We start from the raw sequence: 21,872 nt of genomic DNA, 5'->3' as shown, positions 1-21,872 counted from the left end.
CTCTTCACCTTTTTATTTCTCCTTTGGCAAATTGAACATCTCTCAGTTACTGGCTTTGCTACTCCAAAAATCCCAGTGCACCTATACTTCCTTAAAAAATGATCACACAAAGTTTGACTTCCCCAGTGGGTTTTCTGATTCAAGTCTTCTAATATTTTCCTAGTAAGCACATTTTATTATGAAATTGTCTTCCATCAAAAAGTTTCCATTTCCTTGATTTATCTTGTTCACTTCCTGTCGTGTTTAAATCTTTTTTCTCGGCTTCCTTAAACTTTGGAATTTCCAGCTTTTCCTCGTTTGGAGTTAATATTAACATAAGTCTTTCTGCTGCATCCTTAGCTTTGTGATGTGCCCTCAGTTTGCCCAGTTTGCCTCTCCTTTGGCCCGGGCCGGGTTCCCCCCGCCCGCAGCGGCTGGAGAAGCCGAGAGCCCTGTGCTGCCCATCCCGACCTGTCCCGGCTCCATCCCCGCTCCTGCCGCGCGGGCTGCGAGGGCTGCGGGAACGGGGCACCGAGGGTGTGGCTGCTGCTGGGGGAGGAGGAGGAGGGAGGGAAGGGCAATGATAAAGGGAAGGAGGAAGTGGAGATAAGACAGAGGAGGAGGAGGGGGAACAGAAGAGAAGGAGTGGGAGGAAGAGGAAGAGGAGGGACGAAGACGGATCAAGGCTGAGCTGAGGGAACCGCGCTGTCGATCCCTCCCTGAATTCGCAGCGCCCACCTCTGGGATCATCATCCCCCCATCGCACTGGTGAGCGGGGAGGGGGAGCTTGGCCCGGATATCCCGGGGTGTCCCTGGGTTGGGGTTTTGGGTGGATATTTGGAGCATGAAGAATTCCAAGGCTGAGCAGAAAAGGCCCCTTGGGGGGACATCGGGGGTGGCGGTGGCGGCTGCCGGCAGAGGCAGCCTGGAGGAGGAGAGCCCTGTGTCCCTCAGGAGCCCAAAGTGGGGAGCCCAGAGAGGGGGGAGCGCCACCATTGGCGGCAGCCTCAAGAGCCTGGAGAGGGGCAGGGGGGACTCCTTGGAGCCGCTGCAGCCCAGAGCAGAGAATGAGGGGAGAAGGGAGCCCGGGAGCCCAAACAGCCCTGGCATCCCGAAATGAGGAGAGCGAAGCGGGGGGAGCTTTTGGGATTGCTGGGACTGCCAGCAGCCTGGGCAGGGCGGGCACTGGGCACAAGGGGGACCCCCAATCCAAGCGTGATCCCCAGCAGCTGGGACAGGGGGGAACCCCTGAACAGCAGAGGGGAGGAACCAGGGATGGGGAACTCCTGGGAGGCTTTTTCAGGGCTGAATCTTGGTGTTTGAGAGGTTTTTCTGGAGCCCAGATGGCCAGTGACTTGTAGAGATGGGCTTGGGCAAAAGGGACTTTCAAACTCAATGTGTGTTGGGGGATGTGAAACAGGAAAGCCTTATAAATATGATTGTCTTGCAAAAGATTATGGGAATATAGAAAGTATAAGGAAGATTGAAATGAAAGCAAGCTTTGAGATACCTTAGTTAGTGAACAACTGGAAAACAATGTTGTGGCCTGACTGAAGATAATCCGCTTTTGATGAAACAATTCCCTCTGCTCGCAGACAGATCCAGACCCTACTAGCTCAGCAGAAGGGGCCCAAAGAGGAGTTTTTAGGGTGTAAAATGTAACACAGTATGGTAATGTAATGATTCTTACAGGCTGTATGTAAATGCTCTAGGATTTGTATCTTGTACTAGATTGGTTAGTGAGAAATGGAATATTCAACGCAGAAGAAAATTTATTGTGTTGTAATGGCAACGTTACTCTGTGATGCTCTTGCCTGTCTTAGTCTTTTACCCTCTCATCCTCTCTACCCCTCTCTTCTCTCGGGCCTGCTCTGAGCTGTGCCTGGCAGCTCCAAGCAGGGCCCTGCACCCAGGCCCTTTGCAATAAACCGCAAGTTCCACGACCTGGCTGCAGAGATCTCTTGTCTCCGTCCGTCCCGACCGTCCTACCCCCCGACACTCCTACAAACGCTCTCATCCCTTGTTTTCCCCAAACCAGGATTTCCCATTGCCAACCCCTGGGAGGCTGCGAGGAAGAGGAAGATGCCCCAGGACACTGAGTCAGGTGAGGAGGAAGTCAGTGCCCCTTTCCCCTCTGTGCTGCTCCATCTCCCAGCCCAGCACGGCCCTGGCTGCAGCTCAGCCCTGGGGGATCTCCTTGCCCTTGCCTGTGGCACGGAGGCAAATCCCATCCTGTCCTTGTCCTTCCTCCCCCAGAGCAGGAGCTGAGCATGGAGAGCAGGGAGGACAAATGCCCGTGGCAGAACCTGGTGGCAGAGGCCGTTTTGAGCGGCTCCACGGCGCAGGAAGCCAACGGGGAGGAAAAGCCCCGGAGATGCCGCACGAGGAGGGGCTGCAAACGCAGCTGGCAGGGATCTGAGGGGGAAAGAGCCAGCCTGGGCCGGGAAGGCGGCCGGAGACGGAGCCAGAGCTCGGAGCTGGTGCTCCATGAGCAGCTTCATGATGGGGAGAAGCCCCACATGTGCGAGGAGTGTGGGAAGAGCTTCAGGTGGAACTCTGACCTGATTGTGCACCAGAGGATCCACACTGGGGAACGGCCCTACGAGTGTGAGGAGTGTGGGAAGAGCTTCAGCCGGAGCTCCAACCTGAACCAGCACCAGAGGACCCACACTGGGGAGAGGCCGTACGAGTGTGGGGAGTGTGGAAAGAGCTTCAGCCAGAGCTCCAGCCTGATCACCCACCGGCGCACCCACACTGGGGAGAGGCCCTACGAGTGTTCCAAGTGTGGGAAGAGGTTTCAGACCAGCTCCGATCTCCTCCAGCACTATCGGATTCACAGAGAGGAGAGGCCCTTCCAATGCCCTGACTGCGGGAAGGGATTCAAGCGCAACTCCACCCTTGTCAAGCACCGGCTCATCCACACTGGGGAGAGGCCCTATGAATGTGATAAATGCAGGAAGAGGTTTCCAGCCAGCTCCAATCTCCTCCGGCACTATCGGATTCACAGAGATGAGAGGCCCTTCCGCTGTTCCGACTGCGGGAAGGGATTCAAGCACAACTCCCACCTCATCACTCACCGGCGCATCCACACTGGGGAGAAGCCCTACGAGTGTCCCCAGTGTGGGAAGAGCTTCTCCAGCAGCTCTAGCTTGACCAAACACCAACGGAGGCACCACTAAGGGAAGCCGTGCGAGTGCCCCGAGTGCGGGCAGAGCTTCGTGCGCTGCTCCAGCTCCATCCCCCACTGGAGGAGGCACTTTGGGCACAGCCCAGGTGAGCCACATTCTCTGTGATCCATGTTGAGAACACACCTGGCTGCTTCTACTTTTAATTTCACCTTAATTTTTTTCTATTCTCCATCTCTTTGCGCTGCAAAAGCCAAGAGGAATAGATCTGTCACCTCCAAACCACTCAAATCCCAGTGAAAACAGCTCAATCTTACCCCAAAAAGAGCTCAAACCCACCTCAAAAAACTCAATCCCATGCCAAACTTGCTCGATTCCACAGCCATCAGGCTGAGATGAAGTTGGGAAATGATTTAGAGTCGTGGGGTCTCAATTAGAGTGGTGGGATGGAGATTGTGTGGGGCTGGGTGTGTGGGATGTATTTGACAGCAAAGAAAACTCTGAGACTTACTGATTTCTCTCCTGTTCATGTTCAGTCTGTTGCAGTTCTGTTTGCAGAGTGCCGCCTTCTCAGCTCATTGTCTTGGTGTCCCCTTTTCTCTCCTGCCTCTCCTTGCCTGCTCTGTTTCTCTCTCAGTGTCTCCCTGGACCCACGGACCACCAGAGACCCTCCCCTGATTTAATTGACCCAGGCACCACCAGAGACCCTCCCTATATTTAATTGCCCTAGTGCCCACCAAACACCCTCCCCTGATTTAATTGACCCCTCCCCTGATTTAATTGACCCCCCCCACACCAAAGAGCCTCCCCTGATTTAACTGACCTTTCCCTGATTTAATTGACCCCTGCCCTGATTTAGCTGTCCCCTTGCCTGATTTAATTGACCCCTGCCCTGGTTTAGATGTCCCCACAGACCCTTCCCTGATTATTTATTATTTTATTCCTGATTATTTATTATTTTATTTCCCAATTGTTATTTTAATTCCCAGTCCCAGGAGCTGAAGTCCTGAAGGCTAGCAGGGAAATGTGTCTGTAGGATTTTGCTCCATTTCCCTTCAAGGGCAGGAACATCTTTTCCTGGCTGGGAGCTGGAATTGCAGACTTTTGGAATGTGTGCAGGGCAATACGGACTGGGATCAAATAGGGGTTGGGATCAAATAGGGACTGGGATCAAACAGGGACTGAGATCAAATAGGGACTGGGATCAAATATGGACTTGGATCAAATATGGACTAGGTTCAAATAGGGACTGGGATCAACTATTGATAGGAATCCTACAGTGTCAGATAAACTGGACTGAGCTTATATAGACTGAGATCAAATACGGGATAGGATCAAGTATGAATTGGGATAAAAAATGAACTGGTATCAAATATGGACTAAAATCAACTATGGACTGGGATAAACTGGACTGGGATCAAATCAGGACTGCTATCAACTTTGGACTGGGATCAAATATGGCCTGGATCAAATATGACAGATTTTATGGACTGGGATCAAATATGGACTAGGATAAGCTATGGACAGGGATCAAATATGGACTGGGATCAAATATGGATTGGGATCAAATGGACTGGGTTCCTACAGACTGGGATAAACTGGACTGAGATTATATAGATGTGGTGGTTTGAGAGGAAGTTAGTTTTCTGGGATATGAAGTGGTCAGGCCAGTAGGTGCTCACATTTGAATACTGCCACCCGGTTTGGCCACTGGGGACATTGGATACGCCTCTGAGAACTCAGGGGTTAAAAAGCAGAGCACTCCCGGGGGAAGCTCTCTTGGGTTCCAGCGAGGGAAGCAGGTCGGGCCTCCCCTGCCCAGCTCCTGGCTGGTTTGGGGCTGGGTGAGGTAGGCCTGGCCCGAGGATGGAAGGGTGGAAGAGCCCCGAGAGGCATCGGGCAGCCACAGCTCCCCCCCAGGACACAGAGAGACAGAGCGCCTGTGCCACCGTGAAATTTGATATCCTGTGCTGGCAGCACAGCCCGGCTGGCGGAGAAGGGCGGGGGGGATGCAGCGAGAAGGGGTCCGGCAGCTGTGGGAGCTTTGGATGGGTAGAGCCCGAGCTTTTAACCCTTTTTCGGACAAGGAAAACTTTGCAGAACATTAACCTTTCCTAGAAGAGAGATAAGAGATGAAATGGAGGAAGGAAATGTGCAAGTGTGAAGGTCTGGGCAAGTGAAAGATGTCGGGAGAGTAGAGAAGAATCTTAGGTGGGAAGAGATGATGAAGTGGCCTTGGCTGGACTTTTCTTGTGTAGCCATGGACAGAACCATGTTTCCTGTGACACAGAGACTGCATCCAGGGGGAGGCAATGGCTCAGAGCCAAGAGGGTTCAGTGTTGGTACCCCTGGGCCCCAGGGGGTGAAATTTGGGGGGCACAGGTGTCCCAAAGGTGAGACTGTGCCCTTTTTGGAAGGACAACTCTAGAAGCAGCTCTGGTCCATGTGTAGTGGTGAGAGCACTGGACATGGAAGGAAAATGTCACAATGGCAGATGTTCTCCAGGCGGTGCCACGAGTGACGTGGAAACACACGAGGTTTCAGCGGTGTTTCCTGGGGAAGCCTATGGCACATGAAGGACTCCTCTCCCCTTGATGAACTGAGAATTGATTACCTAAAGGGTGGTGATGGACCGAGAGTTGGTGATTTGTGGGATAGGTGTATTGAAAATTTGGTGGGAGGGGAAGGAAATGTTTTTGGAAAGTTTTCATTTTCCCTGTGTGTTTACTTAGAGTTCTAGTTTAGTTAATAAAGGTTTCTTTTCTTTATTTCTAAGTGGGGGCCTGCTTTGCTTATTCCTGCTCACATCTCACAGCAGACACCAGGGAGCATATATTTTCACGGGGACACTGGCATTGTGCCAGCGTCAAACCATGACACCTACGCTGCCAGTTCGCCTTTTTCCACCTCTCCAGCCATCCCCACAGAGCATTGGCTACCATCCATGAATCAGTGTAGAGGTAGAGCTTTGGCCATTTCTCTGCCTTAGCAATGTCCAGGGCCAGCTGAACAGCTTTGAGTTCTGTAAGTTGACTTGATCCACCTTCTCCTTCAGCAGCCTCTGCAACCTGTTGTGTGGTGCTCCATACGGCTGCTTTCCACTTCTGGTCCATCCCTGCGATGCGACAGGAACCGTCAGTGAAAAGAGCGTAGCGCGTTTCCTCTGGGGGCAGTTGGTTATAGGGAGGAGCCTCTTCAGCCCATGTCACTGCTTCATGTTCCTCTTCATCAGTAAGACCAAAGTTCTCACCTTCTGGCCAGTTTGTAATTATCTCCAAAATCCCAGGGCAATTCAGGTTTCCAGTACGGGCGCACTGTGGGATAAGAGCAATCCGTTTACTCCATGTAGCGTCAGTGGTGTGGTGGGGGGTGGGAACCTTTCCTTTGAACATCCACCCCAGCACCGGTAGTCAGGGTGCCAGGAGGAGTTGTGCTTCCGTGCCAATCACCTCTGAGGCAGCCTGGACTCCTTCATAGGCAGCCAAGATTTCCTTCTCTGTGGGAGTGTAGTTGGCTTCTCACCCTCTGTAGCTTCGACTCCAAAATCCCAGTGGTCGGCCTCGAGTCTCCCCAGGCACCTTCTGCCAAAGGCTCCAGGACAAGCCATGGTTCCTGGCTGCAGAATAGAGCACGTTCTTCACCTCTGGTCCTGTCCTGACTGGGCCAAGGGCAACTGCATGAGCAATCTCCTGCTTGATCTGTGCAAAGGCTTGTTGCTGCTCAGGGCCCCAGTGGAAAGTGTTCTTCTTACGGGTGACCAGGTAGAGAGGGCTCATGATCTGACTGTATTTGGGAATGTGCATTCTCCAAAAACCTATGGCGCCCAGGAAAGCTTGTGTCTCCTTATTGGTGGGTGGAGACGTTGCTGTGATCTTGTTGATGACATTGGTGGGAATCTGACGCCGTCCATCTTGCCACTTCACTCCCAGAAACTGGATCTCTTGAGCAGGTCCCTTGACTTTTCTCTTCTTGATGGCAAAGCTGGCTTTCAGGAGAATCTGGATGATTTTCTCCTCATTCTCGAACACCTCTGCTGCTGTCTTCCCCCACACAATGATGTCATCAATATACTGCAGATGTTCTGGAGCCTCACCCTTTTGCAGTGCAGCCTGGATCAGACCATGGCAGATGGTGGGGCTGTGCTTCCACCCCTGGGGCAGTCGGTTCCAGGTGTACTGCACTCCCCTCCATGTGAAAGCAAACTGAGGCCTGCATTCTGCTGCCAGAGGAATGGAGAAAAATGTATTGGCAATGTCTATAGTGGCAAAGCACTTTGCTGCCTTGGACTCCAGCTCGTACTGGAGCTCTAATATGTCTGGCATGGCAGCGCTCGGTGGTGGAGTCACTTCATTCAATGCACGGTAGTCCACAGTCAATCTCCATTCTCCTTCAGATTTATGCACAGGCCAAATGGGGCTGTTGAAGGGTGAGTGGGTCTTGCTGACCACCCCTTGGCTCTCCAGCTCTTGGATCATCTTTTGGATGGGGATCATAGCATCTTGATTCGTTCGGTATTGTCGGCGGTGCACTGTTGAGGTGGCAATTGGCACTCGTTGCTCTTCCTTCAGGGGACCTACTGCAGATGGGTTTTCTGACAGTCCAGGCAAGCTGTTCAACTGCTTGATGCCCTCTGTCTCTACAGCAGCTATTCCAAATGCCCATCTGAGTCCCTTTGGGTCTTTGAAATATCCACTTAGAAGGTAGTCTATGCCCAAAATACATGGGGCTTCTGGGCCAGTCACAATAGGGTGTTTCTTCCATTCATTTCCAGTCAGGCTCACCTCAGCTTCCACCAAAGTAAAATCCTGTGATCCCCTGTCACACCAGCAATAGAAACAGACTCTGTCCCCACATGCCTCAATGGCATTAGTGTACATTGTGCACCAGTGTCAACCAAAGCTTTGTACTCTTGTGGTTCAGATGTGCCAGGCCAACGAATCCACACAGTCCAAAAAACACGGTTTTCCCTGGCCTCTACCTGGCTAGAGGCAGGGCCCCTCTAAGCCTGGTTATCCTTCTTTCCCTGGGCATATGTCTTGGAGGTTCCTTCAAGGGGATCAAAAATATTGTCATTATCATCATATGTGACAGTTCGGTTACTGGCCACTGGAGCTGCTTCCCTTTTGGAACTTCCTCTCTGAGTCTTCAGTTGTCGCACCCGTTGTGCCAGAGCAGCAGTAGGTTTTCTATGCCATCTCCCCATGTCTTCTCCACAATCACGCAGGTAGAACCACAGCTCAGCTCGTGGGATGTACCTTCTTCGCCATCTGGGGAACGTCTGCGTTGGGTACCAGAACTTCTGATCTGTACTGCCAAGATTTGGAGAAAGCCCTCTTTAATCTCCTCCCTCAGTTTCTTGTTACCCTCCTCTATCTTGTCTTCTAATTTTTGCAGACGTGTTTCCACTGCTGCGATTCTGGCATGTGTTGGGCCATGCACAGCATCTGCATATGCTCAGAGCTTCCTTGCCATATCCAGCACAGTCTCCTCACCATCATCCTGCTTCATTATTGCTAAAGGAGAAGCGTATTCTCGTGGCCCAAGTCGTACAAATTTTCTCCACATCACAGATGTGCATGGTACCAAGTCTGGATTTACAGCGTTTCCATCATCTGAGAAGACAATCTCAGCCACTGCCATTTCCCTCAAGCGCTGAATCCCTTGTTCTATGGTTTTCCACTGGGATTGCTGCATACAGAGATCGTCTGCGCACAGGTATTTTGTGCTACACTTCTTAGGACCCATTCCCAGAGGCTGTGAGAGTTAGCCCCACTCATCATTCCTTGGTCTATGACAGGATCCTGTGACAGGGATCCCGAATGCCTGGCTTCAGTGCCGTCCAGAATTGTAGCCTCGCCTGCAGCATCCCAGAGACGGACCAGCCAACTAATTATGGATTCATCAGGTTGTCGGGTGTAATCCTTCCTTAGGCCATGAAGGTCCTTCAGGGAAAAGGACTCAATATTTGCGTCTGATCTTGCACCTGCTGCTTTGACTCCTGATTTTATGTCAGGAGGCATTGAGGTTCCTTCTTCTGTATCACCATCACCATCATCATCCACTGGTCGATTAGTTTTTTCCGTGCATTTCCCACTTCTAGTACTGGTAGCAACAGCCATGGGTTTAGATGCTGGCTTAGGCTCACTGTCTGGTCTGGCTGCTGGCTTCGAGCCTGGGCTGTTGGCTACAGCTGGAGTGACTGGGATAGCTGATTTATCTCCCTGCCCCCCTGCCTCTGTCTGCTGCCCTACACTATCTAACAAAGTGCAATAAGCATAGGCCAGGGCCCAGCTTATTGCAATTAGCCTTTTCTCCTTAGAATCGTCATGGCACTTCTCTTTTAGGTATTTCCCCACTTCTGCTGCATTCTGAATTTGTTCCCATAGAAAATCCCAGTCTACAGGATCAGAAAATTCCTTCAGGGTTTGGCCTATATTTTCCCATTGTCCACACCACTCAGGATTTTTCACGCCTGCATCTGCTTCTGGGTCAGAGGTCTCACCAGCTCCTCTGGATATCTCAGCCCTCATTCTAGAGAAGCTGCAGACCATATAGAGGAAGCTTACCAGATTAAATACCAGAAAGATGGTCTCTTTAACATTCAGGGGAAACTGAACATTCTCAAAAAGTGACATAACCGATCCAAAGGAGAAGAAGGAAAGGGAAGGCTGGAAAGTCTTATTCTCAGCTCCTCCTCTAACAGACTGAGTGCAATTACTAATAAATTCCCAAAACGTACTACTGGAATTGGGATGCAGGGTAGGATGAAGAAACCATAAACCATACATACCGTAAACAGACGCCAGTATCTTTGTAAACGCTTTATAAATCATTATCACCAAGGCCAGCACAACAGCTATTCCAATCCGTACCCCTCTACTGTAAAAATTACTTGTTAAGGACAATAATCCTAGTGACCAAAAAGGTATTGAAACCTCAAAAAGGTGTAGAGCCCAGAGCCACACGAAGGCTTTCACACCCAGAGACATCAGGGGTTCAAGCAGCATGGCTACTAACTGCTTTAACAACAACAAACACACAATTAATGGAGCTTTTTTTCAACTTTTCCAGCCCCACGTTGGGCGCAAATTCATGTATTTGTCCAGGTTTAGAGCAAATTTGGGGAAGAATCCCCCAAAGGAGCTCCGGTGGGAAAAAGCAGATCCAATCGGCCCCTCCCCCCAACTGGTCTGGGAGGAAAAAATACCTCCTTGGAGAAAGGTGGAAAAAAACTGTTTATTAAACAATAAAAGCAAAACAATATCAAACAATGAGACCCCTTGCCACTCTAAAAGAGATGACAAACTGAGAAAACCCCGGGTTGAAACTCAGCTCACTCAGTCTCTGATCAGTCCCTCCAGTGCTGGAATTGTCGCAGGCCAGGCCCGGCCCGGTGGGCCACAGCTGCAGCTGCCGGTGCTCTCCTGGGTGTTCAGGCCAGAGCAGTTTCAAGAGGTCCAAAGAAAAAAGGAAAAAAAACAGTCCAGGGAACTTCTTTGCCTCAGCTAGCTAAAACTAACTAAAAAGCAAAAGAAGAGCTCTGTCCCGCTGTCTGTTCATCCACAGACAACACAGTCCAGGAGCAGGAATGTGGAGGAGGAGTGCAGTGTCTGAAAACAAAACTGCGCACGTCTTCTCTTCCCCCCTTCACTCTCTGGAACACTCTTAAAGTTACAAAACTTACTATTCAACATAAGCAGAATGAGACGATTTGGGATAAAGGCATCATAGAGTAAACCCAGGACAAGGTCTAAGATTCAGAGTGCATTGAGAGGCCCCTGTGTCCATCAGGAAATGCCTCCTCTCAATGCAGACCCACCCTGAATGTTCTCAAGGGCTGCAGTGTGGAGGGTCCCTGGTGTGATGGGAGCTGTGACAGCCCTGCCAGTCCATGTCCATCAAGGGGTGGACTTGCTGGTCCTGAGGGTGCTGCTGTCTGTGCTTGCAGTGTCCTTGTGCCGTGCAGCTGGAGCCCTGGTTCCTTGCCAGGGGCTGTTTGGGTGGGCTCTCCCCTGCCGAGGAGGGCAGTGCCTCTGCCAGGTGCTTGTGGCCGAGCCCGTGCCCTGGGTGCTGGGGCCCCCTTGGGCCCTGGGGTTGATCCCTCAGGGGCTGTAGGAACTGTGCCCTGGCCTTTGCCTTCAGCTTGGCCTTTTGCTGCTCCCTTCTTGCATTCACCTGCTGTGCCTTTGTGCCCAAGTGCTGCAGGGCCTTCTTGTGCCCCTCCTGCACCCCCCTCAGTGCCTGTGGGTGCTCATCCTCTGACAGCTGCTGAGCTTTCTGCAAAACCATTTGTATCTCCAGTAACCCTAATAAAATCCTTAAAAGATAATCTCCGTGCTAAAATGTACATTCCACATTTCCCAGGTGTTCCTTGCTCCTCCTCCCGGTGCTCAGGGTGCCCTCCCCAGCCCGTAGCCCAGAGCCGCTCCCTGTCCTGCCGCAGTGTCCAAAGGCGCCCCCGGCGGGCAGGGCCGGCAGCTCCGCGGGGCCGGGCAGCGGCCGGGGCGTCCCGCAGCCTCCTGGGGGCCGGGGGCCGCTGCCGGCCCTGCCCGGGGCTGGTGGGGTCAGGCAGCGCCCGGCGCTGAGCCCCGGCTGCCCCACAGCCCCGGCCTGGCCCCGCAGCTCCCCACAGGCCCCCAGCCCGTGCTCCCGGTGCCGCAGCTCTGCGCCCGGTGCTGCCGCTGCCCCCCACAGAGAAACCCCCTGAAACCCTGACCTCCTTGTTTTCCTCTCCTGGAAACTGGGGATACAAAAGATCTGGATCAGCTGAAAAGTTTTGAGGCTAAGGCCCTGCTGACAAACATCCCAATCCTCAGTATTTTTCTCTTCCTCCGCTTTTCCATCATCCTTTTCCTTCCCACATAGATTCCTCCTGCAGCTTCTTGCCTTAACCATATTGCTGCACACTCCCCTTCACGCAATCCCTTTGCAGCACACCAACACCATCCATGCCCTGTTGTCCAAATGCGAGGGGAATTTGGGGAGGTGGGAGTGGGGCAGCGCCAAGGCCGGGCCCCCCCGCGCTGTCCCGGCGGGAGCGGCTGCAGTGGGGACCGAGTGCGGGCGGGAGCGGCCGAGAGCCCAGCGCTGCCCCAGCCCGACCTGCCCCAGCTCCATCCCTGCCCCTGCCATGGAATGCTGTGGGTTTGGGGGGAAGAGGGAGCCGGCAGTGGGTGCTGGGCCTGGGGCAGGAGGAGAAGGGAAGGAGAAGCAGAGTTGAGGAACAAAAGGGTCAAACGATGCACATGGGAGGAGAAGGTGGGATTGTGCAGAAGGAGGAAGAGGAGTGGGAGAAAGAGCAAGGACGCTGGATGTGGAGGAGGAGCAGAAACAGGAGGCACCACAAGGTTCCACTTCTCCCTGTATCTGCAGCTTCCCTGCCAGCCCCAGTAGCATTCCCCCCCCTACCATGCAGCAGGTGACAGGGGATTGGGATCCACGATTTTCCCCGGGGGTGAATCTTGGTGTTTCTGAGCTTTTTTGGCCTAATTGTTGGTGCTTTGTTTTTTTGGGGGGGCTGAATCTTTATATTTGGAAGGTGCTTTTGTTGAATCTTGATGTTTGGGAAGTTTTTGATCTGTGTGTTGATGTTTGGAGGACTTTTGTGCTGAATCTTGGTGTTTTGGAGGTTCTTAGAGACACAAGATGCCCAATGACTTAATGAGATGAACTCTGGAAAGGAGGAGCTCCCAGTCCAAGGCACTCTCATTTTGTTCTTTTCCCCAAACCAGGATTTTTCATTCCTAGGGCGTGTGTGAATGGAGCAGGAGGAAAAGCCCTGGAGATTCCGCACGAGGAGGGGCAGCAAACCCAGCCCAGGGAGCTGTGGGGAGGAAAGAGCCCCCCTGAGCCAGGAAGGCGGCCAGAGATCCAGCCAGAGCTCCGAGCTGGTGGAGAAGCCCCATGGCAGAGAGAAGCCCCACAAGTGCTTGGAATGTGGGAAGGGTTTTAGTCGGAGCTTAAACCTGATTGAGCACCAGGTGATCCACACTGGGGAACAACCCTATGAGTGTGAGGAGTGTGGGAAGAGCTTCAGCTGGAGCTCCAGCCTGACGCGGCACCAGAGGATCCACACTGGGGAGAGGCCCTTTGAGTGTGAGGAGTGTGGGAAGAGCTTCAGCCACAACTCGGTCCTGATCCAGCACCAGAGGATCCACACTGAGGAAAAGCCCTTTGAGTGCGGGGAATGTGGGAAGAGCTTCAGCCAGTGGGGGCACCTGATGCAACACCAGATGATCCACACTGAAGACCTGCCTTACCAGTGTGGGGAATGTGGGATGAGCTTCAGAAGGGCCACCTGATGCAACACCAGAGGATCCACACAGGAGGGAAGCCCTATGAGTGTGTGGAATGTGGGAAGAGCTTCAGCCAGAGCTCTGGCCTGAGGAGACATGAGAGGATCCACACTGCAGAAAAGCCCTATGAGTGTGGGGAGTGTGGGAAGAGCTTCAGCATGAAGTGCCAGCTGACGGAACACCAGAAGATCCACACTGGTGAAAAGCCCTACAAGTGTGGGGAATGTGGGAGGAGCTTCAGAGGAAGCTCGGCCCTGATTCGGCACCAGGTGATCCACGCGGGGGAACGGCCCTACACCTGCTTGGAATGTGGGAAGAGCTATGGGAAGTGGGAAGTGGGAAGTGGGAAGGCACACTGACCTGAGAAAACACCACCAGGGCATCCACAGTGGGGAGAAGCCCTACAAGTGTCCCCAGTGTGGGAAGAGGTTTCAGACCAGCTCCAGTCTCCTCATACATCAGCGGAGTCATACAGAGGAGAGGCCCTTCCAGTGCCCTGACTGTGGGAAGGGATTCCAGCAAAACTCCAAACTCACCATCCACCACCGCATGCACACAAGGGAGAGGCCCTACGAGTGTGGGGAGTGTGGGAAGAGCTTCTCACAGAGCTCAATTTTGACTAAACACCAACGGAGGCACCACTGAGGGAAGCCCTGTGAATACCCCGAGTTCAGGAAGAGCTTCATGCACTCCTCCAACTCCTTCCCCCATGGGAGAATCTGTGTTGGATGATCCCCAGTGACCCTCATTGGGCAGAGACCTGGTGATCCATGGTCCTGCTGATCTGTGTTGGGAAGACACCTGGCTGAGTGGCTCCACATCTTCCTGGCTCCCCGTGGGCACATGGATGTATACAGGGGCAGGAACATCCATTGGGACGCAGACCAACAATGGGAATTCCTTGGGGAGAGCGGATTTGTTGACTTTCAAACCAGTAAAATCTTTTGCATTCAATCCTATCTTCTGGTGGTATCAAGGAATACTGAATGGTCTTGGAGATCTTTTCCAATTTCAGGGATGCCACGATTTTGATTTCCTATTTCCCAAAGGTGTCTTTGGCAGCCAAATGGTGAAAAAGTGGGGAAAAAACCAAGATTTTTGAGACAGTGGGGTGGGAACTTCACCAAAAAATGTTCTTCCCTCCCACCAAGCCACATAGGTTCTCTGCCAGCATGGACACGGAATTCCTTTTCTTTTGGCCTTGATTTTATTTTAATTTCTCTTCATCCCTTTAAAATATCTGATATTGGAGTAAAAACAAAGACATTAAATTAAGATATGCATGTGGTTATGGTAGGACACAGTCCTGGAGAGCAGCATGGGGACATATGGTCATGGATGGGAATGGGGACATGGGGGGATGCAGTAATCCCTTGGTCTCTGGGCTTTATATGAGTCCAAATCTGGCTAGCTCTGGACTCTAGCCCACACGGACTTGCAGAGACGGAGATAAAAGACGAGAAGCGCTCTTCTCCACGTGGGAACGAGTATCCTGTTTATTGGCTTGGGACAGAACACTTCTGGTGACGGCGACTGTTGAGAGTTTTTTGCAGATTGAGGAGTTTTTGTTAGACAATGGCCATATTCAGCCGATGCACAATCCAGCCTGCTTGTAATAATGGACAATGGACGTGTTCACAAACAATGAATAATGGACATATTCACAAATGGGGGCGTTATATCCTTGAAAGCGATACAAGAAGAAGAATCTTCAGGACTCAGCAAGTTTGTCAGCAAGTTTGGGAAAGTCAGAAAAAAGTGAGCCATGGGTGGGCCAGACGAGCACAGCAAGATGCGTAAAAAATTAGGTGATCCAATCAGCATTCTAATTTAGACGTGTGAACAGCTAGGATTAACCAATCATGTATTAGCTAGAGACGCGTGGACAGTAGAGATTTATTATAAATATAGTCTTTTTAAGGATAATAAATTTGGCTCACTGGATCATATTGGTCATGGTGTGTTGTCCCTGAACCTCCACACCCCGCATTTCTGGTGGAGAACGTGGGCAGGCCCAATGTGGTAGCACTAAAGGGACTCGAGGTCGGCAATTTGGCTGCTGTGCAGGGATCGGAGCCAACCCTCGAGGAGCGGAGCAGCCAGGGTAAAGTATCCTCACTGCCCCGGGGAGAGGGAAAGGTCACTGGAGCTCCAATCGTAGATGACTTGAATCTCACCCTGATCAAGGTGAGCGGCTGGGGAGGAGATGGGGTCTGAGCATGAAAGGGAAGGTGTTCAGAAACTCCTCCAACATACCCTCTCTAAGAGAGAACAAAAGTATGATGCTTCCAATTTGAAGGGACTGTTGCAATGGGCTTGGGACCATAATCTCGTAGCAGGAGCACAGGTTGCTTTTGAGATTTCGACATGAGAAGCTGTGGGGTGGATGTTGTGGGACTGTATTGCATCTGGCGGGAGTGAGGCAAAAGAGGCGTCTAAATATTCTACTTTGTAGAAAATTATCATAGAGGTGTTGCAAGCCTCAGAGGCAGAGAGGAAAGCTGCTGCAGCCCTTGCCTCTGTGTCAGAACAGCCTCAGGCATTTCCAGTCACTTCAGTCCAGCAACTGTTTTCTACCACCTTAGATATTCCCTCACTCAGCCCACAACCCCTCAGCTCAGAATCGAGCATTGCACTGACTGCTCCTCCAGCTCAGAGCGAGAAAGAGGAAGCTGCTGCCTCTTCGGGGGGGTTGGGCTGTCAGACAAAGGTCAGTTGTACTCAGAGTGAAAAAACCTCTTCAGGGGGATAAGCCTGCAGAACAAAGGACAGTTGTACTCGGAGTGAGGAAACTGTTGGTAACAGTAACTTAGAAACTAAACATGCTGTATGTGAAAAGGATAAGGAAGGAGATGTTATTATGAATAATACTTCTATTGAAGAGGATTTAAAATCTTTAGTGGACAATTTGCAAAAATTGGTAATTCAGAATGATTCAGTTTTCCCCAAAAGAGACTATTCTTTTGAGAAAATGGACTTGCCAATGATAGACAGACAACCAGGAAAGTGGTTACCACCCTCCCAGTTTGTCTCTGAGCCAGCATTCGAGCCGGTTAAACAAATTCCTCCCTCTCATGCTGTAAAAAATGTGGAATTAGAGTTGGAATGTGATCCTGAAACAGAAGCAGCTCAGAAACAAAATGGAAGGGAGTTATTACAGAAGCTACTGTAGAAGGGACTTTTCTCTCAAATGATGTATAGGCTTTTCCTGTAGTGACTAATGCTGCAGGTAGAGTTTGGGAACGTTTCTATTGGAAGATTTTAGAAAGGTAAAGACCTGCAATTTCACAATTTGGTTTAGAATCCCAACTTGCACAGTCACTTCTGCAGTATATTTTTACATCTAACACATTAATTCCAGCTGATGTGCATACCCTAAGACTTATAATGCCACCCTGTCAGCAGGTGATGTTCCATAAAAGCTGGGAGGAAAAGTGTGCTCAGGAAGCAGCAAGACCTAGAGTGCAGGGTGATCCTCTGTGTGGTTCAACAGCACAACAGTTCCTTGGCAAAGGGCCCTGGGCTGCTGCCACTGCCCAGGCTGGGAGCATTGATCAAGTCTTACGGACGAGCCAACAACCAGCACATAATGCTATCCTTGCACTTCCAGAAGGGTTATGCATTAAGTCTTTGACACAGATTCGCCAAGGAGGGAATGAGTGCTTTGATATATTTGTAAACAGATTGCATGAAGCTATCTATGATCATCCTGATTTGTATACAGACACAAAATAAAATTGTTTAATATGTTTGCTTTTGACAATGCTAATGATAAAACTCAGCAGATTTTGGGAACATTAAGGAAGGGAACTGATGTTACAGAAATGCTGGAACTTATGGCTAGAGCTACAGAGACACAAAAAGCAGCCCATGTAGCTGCTGCAGTACAGGATGTGGTAAAACCATTGCTTTCTAAACTGCAAAAGAGAGCTGAAGGAAAGAACATTAAGTGCTTTGGATGTGGTAAAATCGGACATGTTGGGAGTCAGTGTTGCTCTACAACTGTGAAAAAATTTTGTTCTATCTGCAAAAAAGATAACCACGATACTAAAGAATGTTGGTTCCAGGGAAACGGGTCTCGGAGTGCCTTCTCTCCAGGCATCACAAAACAAGTACGGAGAGCTGTCTGGATAGCTCAGCCTCCCATGGAGGAGGAGGAGGGCTTTGCTCACTCAGATCATCAACTGCTGGAAGGGCCGGAGCGGACGTGGAAACCACAGTAGACGTGACCATCACGGACTCTGCTGTGCACCTGATAGATACCAATGTAAAAGGACCCTTGGGGGATGGGCTGAGTGCTTGTGTCTTAGGGAGATCATCTGCCAGTAAAAAGGGATTGGATGTAATTCCTGGGGTTATTGATGCAGACTATCAAGGGGTTGTTAAAATTATGATTAGAACATTTTTCCCTCCTGTATCTATTCCAAAAGGTTTGTGAATTGCTCAGCTTGTTCCTTTTAAGTCGTGTGTCCCCTGTACAGACTACAAGAAACGGGGAACAGGAAGCTTTGGTTCCACAGGTAAACCAGAAGTATATTGGGCCATGGACATCACAAGAGGTAAACCAGACAAACAGGTAACCTTGACACATCCTAATGGTGATTCTATTACTAAGAAACTCATAATTGACACTGGAGCAGATGTAACCATCATTTCAAACACAATATGGCCAAAAAACTGGGCATTGGTTGATCCTGCTTTAGGCATTGCAGGTATTGGAGGGACTCAGGCAACTCAGATGAGCAGGGAAGTAATTACTTTTACTTTCCCAGATGGAGTGAATGTGTCTACAAGGCCTTATGTCATGCAAACTCCTGGTACTTTACTAGGTTTCCTTGGTTGGGACCTGTTAAGCCAGTTAAAAGCTACCATTGCTAGACAGCCTTTTTGGGATCACATTGCCACAAAGGTTGCTACATGGCATGCACATCGTCTGATCGAGGATGATCCAGTTCAGTTGATGATCATCAATCAGAGCAAAGAGGGTGACAATTATGCCAAGCATCCTTTCGCCTTGATTTGTCAATGGGTTAAAACTCAAGCTAATCCTTAAGTTTTTTTGGAATGGGTATTTTTACCTGTAAAACAATCTAGAACTATTCCCACTCAACTGGAACTTTTTGCTCATTTGATTATGAAGGACAGAGGGAGAATATTGGAAATCTGGGGACACGAACCACATGCAATTGTAGTACCATTGGCTAACTGGTATCATGAATGGGGAATTAGGCATTCTGTTTCTTTACAGATAGCTTTGGCTGGATATGACGGTAAAGTTCACGATATTTATCCACGGCACCGGGTATTATCATCTTTATTGGAGCATCAGCATCTGGAGGACAGACCCTGGAGATCTGACTGTCGGTGTCTGGGCAGACAGCATTTACAGATGCAGATAAAAGGTCAAAAAGGGCTGTCTGCACTTGGCAGTAAGACAAAGTGTGGAAAAAGCATGTCATTTTTGGAGATGTAAAAGATATGTTGCAGACAATAGAATTGAAAGCTGTGATTTGGGCTTTTGAAAATTGGAATAATGAGGCCATTAACATTGGTTCTGATTCGCTTTATGTAGTTAGCTGTGTCCAACGCCTAGAAAGAGCAGTACTTAATAAGGTGAGTAATGAGCATTTGTATTCCCTTTTAAGCTGATTGCTTAAAAACCTAAATCAGCGATGGCAGGAATACTTTATTATTTATGTTTGTAGTCATCAAGCTCTCCCTGGTCTGTCTGAAGGTAATGCTCGAGCTGATCAGTTGGTAGCCACTGTCCGGCCAATGCCAAACTCTGATAAATTAAGCAAGCTAAAACTTCCCATGCATTTCTTCATCAATCTGCAAAAACTTTAATTAAATAATTTGGTATTCCCCTTACTGAGGCTTCAGGTATTGTGTGATCCTGTCCTGATTGTCAACGAGATGGCATTGGTTTATTCACTGGTGTTAACCCTAGAGGTATTCAACCCTTGCAATTGTAGCAAATGGATGTAACTCCTGTAGCAGAATTTAGTCAGAAAATGTTTGTACATGATTGCATTGATACCTATTCTTGTGTTATGTGGGTTACTCCCTTAACAGGTGAGACAGCACGTCATGTAGAGAAACATTTGTACAATTGCTTTGCCATATTAGGTATCCCCTTAGCAATTAGGACTGGCAATGGTCCTGCTTACTGTTCCTTAAGATTCAAATATTTCTGTAATTTATGGGGTATTTGACATGACACTGGTATTCCTCACAATCCTACTGGTCAGGCAACTATTGAGCGTGCCCATCAGACACTCAAGGGCATGCTGCAAAAACAAAAGGGGGGAACTACAGGGCTATCCCGAGGAAAAAAAAGCTAATGCCATTTTTGTGCTTAATTACCTTAGAACAACAGGAGCTAGGGAAGATCCACCTATTCTTGTGCATCATGCCCTCACACAAAATCCAAGCAAGGAATTGCCTGACGGCATTCAGGCCATGTTCAAAAGTCCAGAAACAGGGGTATGGGAAGGACCAGCTACAGTAAAATTAATAGGAAGAAGTTATATGTGCTTACTTACAGACAAAGGCATTCGTTGGATTCCAGCCAAGTGGGTGAAGCCCTATCTGAAACCATCATCGCCAGCCCATGCTGTGCCCAGAGGCGGAGAATCGGCAAAAGCACCGATTCCAGGCAGCCCTGAATCCAATTCTTCAGCACCTGGCAGCTGAACAATGGATATTCCCACAACGGTGGGAATATCTGCCAAGTTTGCTGGAGTATGCTAAGAGAGTACCAGCAACTCCACATAGGCTTAATACACACAGGTTAGATATACACAGACTTCTTTTACCTTCACTTTCATCACAAGTTGTAAATCAGATAGAAAATTCCTGTTATCTGCATGGTTGTGCATGTAAGCCGTGGCTTAAGGTTCATTGTATAAAGTGTAGCTTAAAAACTTGGCGACAAGTTCATCAAGAACGTAATTTAGCAGTGGTTTGAGGGGAAAAAGCAAAAATTTAGGCCTATTAACCTAATATGCAATAACTGCTCTTACACACTTAACTCTATTACTCCAAGAATGGCATTCACTAAATTTTTAGGGCGTAGCTCAGGAGGATATCAGAGTTTTCTCCAGGATGTATCTTTGATAGAAGTATATGAGCAAAGATCGTTACTATGGGTGCAGTTTAACCTTGCTTTAATTGCTATAGTAAACCAAATTGTACTAGAAAGCAAGATATTAGCTACTGAATGTAGAGTAGGAATAGCAATACCACAAAGACATCACTTTAGAGATTCTGAGTGGGAACGGGCTAAAGCAATTTGGGCAAAGCGCAGGCGTGATGGACAACAGCGGCAACAATGGCAGCAGTCTGGCAAATGTTGACAATGTTGCTCAGTGCAGTGATTAGGGAAACACAGGGTGTATACAATATAGAGCAGCGAGCTAACATGTGGGTTACATGGACTAACAGAACAGGGCAAGAACCTTTCTGCTTGTCACCACCTACACCTTCGGATCCATTTTGCACCTGTTTAATTGGAATTCCCTTAGACTCAGTGGAAGAATTTGGAAATTGGACCAGAGCTGAAATTTATGGCAACTTAAGTAAGGCCTGGTCAAATTGGTGTACTAATCAAAATGGGATGATCACAGAAATTTGGTGTGAAAAACAAAAAGTCCCTAGAAATCCTGTAGGAGTTCAGGCATTTACAATCACTGAAGGTTTAAATACTACAAGTCAGGAACCACAGGAATTGGATATTTTGGGATCAGTGCCAGGAAATTATTGTTTATTCTTTGAGTACTACAAGAGTAAAGAACTGATTAGGGAGAAGTAAGAAAAACCCAGAGGTAGTAGCACTTGGATATCTCCTAATTCTTCGTGGTATTACAATACCACGGCATACTGTGCCAATTGGACATGGTCTGTGTCCCTAAAAGAAAAACCAGCAAGCATGTTACCTCATGGAATTTTTCTCATTTGTGGAGATAGAGCTTGGCCTGCAATTCCTCAGAAAGCATTAGGAGGACTGTGCTATTTTGGGAAATTGACACTGTTTGCCCCTAGCACTCAACAGATGCTTGACATCAGGCACAAATTCCAATGTCCAAAACGTAGTGTGCATCTATTAGGCTCAGACTGTAAGGATAATGTAGAATTGTGGAATTGGCCTTCAGTTAAATTGGCATCACTTTTTTCACCAGGAGTAGCTTCATCAAAGGCCCTTACACAATTAAAACAATTGGCTTGTTGGACAGGAAAACAAATTAACATTACATGTGAAGTAGTGAATGAGCTTACCACTGATGTAGGTAGCATATGCCACGCTGTGTTACAGGATAGGGCTGCTATAGATTTTTTGTTGCTAGCACAAGGACATGGATGTGAAGATTTTGAAGGGATGTGTTGCATGAATCTCTCTGAGCACTGAATCTATTCACAAGAAACTGTCATTGCTTAAGGAGAATATGGAAAAGCTCACAGTTGTTGAGAACTC

The 21,872-nt window shown here is 49.3% G+C and overlaps 1 pseudogene; it reads left to right on the top strand.

The window, feature by feature from the left end:
* Positions 1-21,872, top strand: part of LOC128945471 (zinc finger protein 850-like) — a 315,097-nt pseudogene that overhangs the window by 131,429 nt on the left and 161,796 nt on the right.

The sequence above is a fragment of the Melozone crissalis genome, unplaced genomic scaffold, assembly GCF_028551555.1.
Source record: "Melozone crissalis strain CALT ecotype California unplaced genomic scaffold, PUWL_Pcris_2 ptg000066l_1, whole genome shotgun sequence".
Lineage (NCBI taxonomy): Eukaryota > Metazoa > Chordata > Aves > Passeriformes > Passerellidae > Melozone > Melozone crissalis.
This window is presented reverse-complemented; position numbering and strand designations above follow the sequence as displayed.